The following is a 7,013-nucleotide window of genomic DNA, read 5'->3' as shown; positions in this document are numbered from 1 at the left end:
GAAAATAACCTCACACTCAACGTCAACAAAACTAAGGAGATGATTGTGGACTTCAGGAAACAGCAGAGGGAACACCCCCCTATCCACATCGATGGAACAGTAGTGGAGAGTGTAGTAAGTTTTAAGTTCCTCGGCGTACACATCACAGACAAACTGAATTGGTCCACCCACACAGACAGCATCGTGAAGAAGGCGCAGCAGCGCCTCTTCAACCTCAGGAGGCTGAAGAAATTTGGCTTGTCACCAAAAGCACTCACAAACTTCTACAGATGCACAATCGAGAGCATCCTGTCGGGCTGTATCACCGCCTGGTACGGCAACTGCTCCGCCCACAACCGTAAGGCTCTCCAGAGGTTAGTGAGGTCTGCACAACGCATCACCGGGGGCAAACTACCTGCCCTCCAGGACACCTACACCACCCGATGTCACAGGAAGGCCATAAAGATCATCAAGGACAACAACCACCCGAGCCACTGCCTGTTCACCCCGCTATCATCCAGAAGGCGAGGTCAGTACAGGTGCATCAAAGCAGGGACCGAGAGACTGAAAAACAGCTTCTATCTCAGGGCCATCAGACTGTTAAACAGCCACCACTAACATTGAGTGGCTGCTGCCAACACACTGACTCAACTCCAGCCACTTTAATAATGGGAATTGATGATGTAAAATATATCACTAGCCACTTTAAACAATGCTACCTAATATAATGTTTACATACCCTACATTATTCATCTCATATGTATATGTATATACTGTACTCTATATCATCTACTGCATCTTTATGTAATACATGTATCACTAGCCACTTTAACTATGCCACTTTGTTTACATACTCATCTCATATGTATATACTGCACTCAATACCATCTACTGTATCTTGCCTATGCCGCTCTGTACCATCACTCATTCGTATATCTTTATGTACATATTCCTTATCCCCTTACACTTGTGTCTATAAGGTAGTAGTTTTGGAATTGTTAGCTAGATTACTTGTTGGTTATTACTGCATTGTTGGAACTAGAAGCACAAGCATTTCGCTACACTCGCATTAACATCTGCTAACCATGTGTATGTGACAAATAAAATGTGATTTGATTTGATTTGATGATATTGACATCCTTATTGGTCCACGTCATAATGATACAGACCTCCTTATTGGTCCACGTCATAATGATACAGACCTCCTTATTGGTCCACGTCATAATGATATAGACCTCCTTATTGGTCCACGTCATAATGATACAGACCTCCTTATTGGTCCACGTCATAATGATATAGACCTCCTTATTGGTCCACGTCATAATGATATAGACCTCCTTATTGGTCCACGTCATAATGATACAGAGCTCCTAATAGGTCCACGTCATCTGTAAATGTTAAACATGAAACAACCTAGAAATGAGGCTGTTGTAGTAGTTGTTCAGTTCATTTGTTGACTTTTATTTAGTTTAATTAGTTCTCTACTAAACACTATTATAAGAGAAGTACACTGCTTTCAACATCGGAGCAGGATCAGAGGGCGGCTGTGTATAACATTGGTTCTGGTTAGTCGGCTCACTGCCCAGGTTAGAGTTAAATCTACAGGCTGTTGTTTGATGAGAACCAATCTCATGAGAACCGAAGTCTGTGTTGCTGGGAGACTGTTCTCTGACGCATCCCAAATGGCACCCTTTTCCCTATGTAGTGTACTACTTTTGACCAGGGCCCATAGGGTTTTGGTCAAAAGAAGGGCACTATATAGGGAATAGTGTGCAGGGGCCCTGGTAAAAAGTAGTGCACTATGTAGGGAATAAGATGCCATATGGGATAATGGGCCCTTCAGAATTAGTGCACTATGTAGGGAATAGGGAACAATTTGGGAAGTAACCTTTGTGTTTGGCTTGACCAGAGACTTGGCATCATCTCTCTAGTTATATTTGCCCAGTAGTGCAAAAGTAGCCATTTTATTGCTGAATCCTGAGTGAGTATTAAGTTTATAGACATATGTTTACTTTAGTGAATTTATCAACTTCAATCTGGAGATTTCAACAGATCTGCTCCTTCCAAATAGAAACGGCATCAACAGTTTTCTCTTCTGCAGAAAACATTTGGTCTGTCCTATTGCTGAGCGATTTGAGCTTTTTGAAGTCAGTTCGGACCATCTGACTCCTTATACTTCTCTGTTAAGAGTTAAGAGAACCTACTGACCCTCTACTTCTCTGTTAAGAGGACCTACTGACCCTCTAATTCTCTGTTAAGAGGACCTACTGACCCTCTATACTTCTCTGTTAAGAGGACCTACTGACCCTCTACTTCTCTGTTAAGAGTTAAGAGAACCTACTGACCCTCTTTTCTCTGTTAAGAGGACCTACTGACCCTCTACTTCTCTGTTAAGAGGACCTACTGACCCCATACTTCTCTGTTAAGAGGACCTACTGACCCTCTACTTCTCTGTTAAGAGGACCTACTGACCCTCTACCTCTCTGTTAAGAGTTAAGAGAACCTACTGACCCTCTACTTCTCTGCTAAGAGGACCTACTGACCCTCTACTTCTCTGTTAAGAGGACCTACTGACCCTCTACTTCTCTGTTAAGAGGTCCTACTGACCCTCTATACTTCTCTGTTAAGAGGACCTACTGACTCTCTACTTCTCTGTTAAGAGGTCCTACTGACCCTCTATACTTCTCTGTTAAGAGGACCTACTGACCCTCTACTTCTCTGTTAAGAGGACCTACTGACTCTCTACTTCTCTGTTAAGAGGTCCTACTGACCCTCTATACTTCTCTGTTAAGAGGACCTACTGACCCTCTACTTCTCTGTTAAGAGGTCCTACTGACCCTCTATACTTCTCTGTTAAGAGGACCTACTGACCCTCTACTTCTCTGTTAAGAGGACCTACTGACCCCATACTTCTCTGTTAAGAGGACCTACTGACCCTCTACTTCTCTGTTAAGAGGACCTACTGACCCTCTACCTCTCTGTTAAGAGTTAAGAGAACCTACTGACCCTCTACTTCTCTGTTAAGAGGACCTACTGACCCTCTGCTTCTCTGTTAAGAGGACCTACTGACCCTCTACTTCTCTGTTAAGAGGACCTACTGACCCTCTATACTTCTCTGTTAAGAGGACCTACTGACCCTCTACTTCTCTGTTAAGAGGACCTACTGACCTCTATACTTCTCTGTTAAGAGGACCTACTGACCCTCTACTTCTCTGTTAAGAGGACCTACTGACCCTCTACTTCTCTGTTAAGAGGACCTACTGACCCTCTACTTCTCTGCTAAGAGGACTTACTGACCCTCTACTTCTCTGTTAAGAGGTCCTACTGACCCTCTATACTTTTCTGTTAAGAGGACCTACTGACCCTCTATACTTCTCTGTTAAGAGGTCCTACTGACCCTCTACACTTCTCTGTTAAGAGGACCTACTGACCCTCTATACTTCTCTGTTAAGAGGACCTACTGACCCTCTACTTCTCTTTTAAGAGGACCTACTGACCCTCTACTTCTCTGTTAAGAGGACCTACTGACCCTCTACTTCTCTGCTAAGAGGACCTACTGACCCTCTACTTCTCTGTTAAGAGGACCTACTGACCCTCTACTTCTCTGTTAAGAGGTCCTACTGACCCTCTATACTTCTCTGTTAAGAGGACCTACTGACTCTCTACTTCTCTGTTAAGAGGTCCTACTGACCCTCTATACTTCTCTGTTAAGAGGACCTACTGACCCTCTACTTCTCTGTTAAGAGGACCTACTGACTCTCTACTTCTCTGTTAAGAGGTCCTACTGACCCTCTATACTTCTCTGTTAAGAGGACCTACTGACCCTCTACTTCTCTGTTAAGAGGTCCTACTGACCCTCTATACTTCTCTGTTAAGAGGACCTACTGACTCTATACTTCTCTGTTAAGAGGTCCTACTGACCCTCTATACTTCTCTGTTAAGAGGACCTACTGACCCTCTATACTTCTCTGTTAAAAGGACCTACTGACCCTCTACTTCTCTGTTAAGAGGACCTACTGACCCTCTACTTCTCTGTTAAGAGGACCTACTGACCCTCTACTTCTCTGCTAAGAGGACCTACTGACCCTCTACTTCTCTGTTAAGAGGACCTACTGACCCTCTACTTCTCTGTTAAGAGGTCCTACTGACCCTCTATACTTCTCTGTTAAGAGGACCTACTGACTCTCTACTTCTCTGTTAAGAGGACCTACTGACCCTCTACTTCTCTGTTAAGAGGACCTACTGACTCTCTACTTCTCTGTTAAGAGGACCTACTGACCCTCTACTTCTCTGTTAAGAGGACCTACTGACTCTCTATACTTCTCTGTTAAGAGGACCTACTGACCCTCTACTTCTCTGTTAAGAGGACCTACTGACCCTCTACTTATCTGTTAAGAGGACCTACTGACTCTCTATACTTCTCTGTTAAGAGGACCTACGGACCCTCTACTTCTCTGCTAAGAGGACCTACTGACCCTCTATTTCTCTGTTATGAGGTCCTACTGACCCTCTACTTCTCTGTTAAGAGGACCTACTGACTCTCTATACTTCTCTGTTAAGAGGACCTACTGACCCTCTACTTCTCTGTTAAGAGGACCTACTGACCCTCTATACTTCTCTGTTAAGAGGACCTACTGACCCTATACTTCTCTCCTCATCGCCTCGTATAGCCTAGCCTACCACTTATACACCTAGCCTACCTTTTATACCCTAGCATACCTCTTATAACCTAGCCTAGCTCCTATAGCCTAGCCTACTTCTTATATCCTCTTATAGCCTAGCCTATCTCCTATAGCCTAGCCTACCTCTTATAGCCTCTTATAGCCTAGCCTACATTTATATCCTACTCTACCTTTTACAACATCATATAGCTTAAGTAACCTCTTATACCCTAGTCTACCTCCTATAGGCTAGCCTACCTCTTATAGCCTCTTATACCCTAGCCCACCACATAACCTCTTATAGCCTAGCCTACCTCTTATAGCCTTTTATACCCTAATATACTGTACCTCTTATAGCCTCTTATAGCCTAGCCTACCTCCTATAGCCCAGCCTACCTCCTATAGCCTAGCATACCTCTTATAGCCTCTTATACCCTAGTCTACCTCATCGCCTATTATACCCTAGCCTACCACTTATAGCCGAGCCTATCTGTTATACCCTAGCCTACCTCTTATACCCTAGCATACCTCTTACAGCCTCTTATAACATAGCCTACCTCCAATAGCCTAGCCTACCTCTTATAGCCTCTTAAAGCCTACCTTTATATCACCATATTGCCTAAGAAACCTCTTATACTGTACCCTGGCCTACCTCTTATAACGTAGTCTACCTCTTCTAACCCAGCCAATCTCTTATAGCCTCTTATACCCTAGCCAACCTCCTATAGCCAACCTCTTTTAGCCTTGTATACCCTAGCCAACCTCCTATATCCTTGCTTACCTCTTATAGCCTAGGCTACCTCTTATAACCTAGCCAACCTCTTGTAGCCTAGCCAACCTCTTATAACCTAGCCTACCTCTTATAGCCTATCCAACCTCCTATATCCAAGCATACCTCTAATATAATCGTATAGCCTATTCTACCTCGTCTAGCCTAGCCTACCTCTTATAGCCTAGCCGACCTCTTATAACCTAGCCTACCTCTTATAACCTGGAATACCTCTTATAACCTAGCCTACCTCTTAAAGCCCAGCCTACCTCCTATAACCTAGTCTACCTCGTATAGCACAGCCTACCTCCTATAGATTAGCCAACCTCTTATAACCTAGCCTACCCTCTTATAACCTAGCCAACCTCTTATAACCTAGCCGACCTCTTATAATCTATCCTACCCTTTTATAACCTAGTCTACCTCCTATACCCTAGCCTACCTCTTATAGCGTAGCCAACCTCTTATAACCTAGCCAACCTCCTATACCCTAGCCTACCCTCTTATAACCTAGCCAACCTCCTATACCCTAGCCTACCCTCTTATAACCTAGCCAACCTCCTATACCCAAGCCTACCCTCTTATTGCCTAGCCAACCTGTCAAGCTTACAGATGAGCAGTAGCTCAGTGTGATATATTTTGCCAGATACCACATTCTTGTTGGAGAATCAGGCTAAACAGTATAAACATACTCGTATTATTATACCCGGTTAGAAAAGCATATAACTGATGGTGTGCTGTTATACTGTATATCAGTGGAAATAGTTCTGGTGATGTGCTGTTATACTGTATATCAGTGGAAATAGTTCTGGTGATGTGCTGTTATACTGTATATCAGTGGAAATAGTTCTGGTGATGTGCTGTTATACTGTATATCAGTGGAAATAGTTCTGGTGGTGTGCTGTTATACTGTATATCAGTGGAAATAGTTCTGGTGATGTGCTGTTATACTGTATATCAGTGGAAATAGTTCTGGTGATGTGCTGTTATACTGTATATCAGTGGAAATAGTTCTGGTGATGTGCTGTTATACTGTATATCAGTGGAAATAGTTCTGGTGATGTGCTGTTATACTGTATATCAGTGGATATAGTTCTGGTGATGTGCTGTTATACTGTATATCAGTGGAAATAGTTCTGGTGATGTGCTGTTATACTGTATATCAGTGGAAATAGTTCTGGTGATGTGCTGTTATACTGTATATCAGTGGAAATAGTTCTGATGATGTGCTGTTATACTGTATATCAGTGGAAATAGTTCTGGTGATGTGCTGTTATACTGTATATCAGTGGAAATAGTTCTGGTGATGTGCTGTTATACTGTATATCAGTGGAAATAGTTCTGATGATGTGCTGTTATACTGTATATCAGTGGAAATAGTTCTGATGATGTGCTGTTATACTGTATATCAGTGGAAATAGTTCTGGTGATGTGCTGTTATACTGTATATCAGTGGAAATAGTTCTGGTGATGTGCTGTTATACTGTATATCAGTGGATATAGTTCTGGTGATGTGCTGTTATACTGTATATCAGTGGAAATAGTTCTGGTGATGTGCTGTTATACTGTATATCAGTGGAAATAGTTCTGGTGATGTGCTGTTA

Source organism: Oncorhynchus clarkii, unplaced genomic scaffold (genome assembly GCF_045791955.1).
Source record: "Oncorhynchus clarkii lewisi isolate Uvic-CL-2024 unplaced genomic scaffold, UVic_Ocla_1.0 unplaced_contig_4199_pilon_pilon, whole genome shotgun sequence".
In the NCBI taxonomy this organism is placed as follows: Eukaryota; Metazoa; Chordata; class Actinopteri; order Salmoniformes; family Salmonidae; genus Oncorhynchus; species Oncorhynchus clarkii.
Note: the sequence above shows the minus strand (reverse complement) of the source record.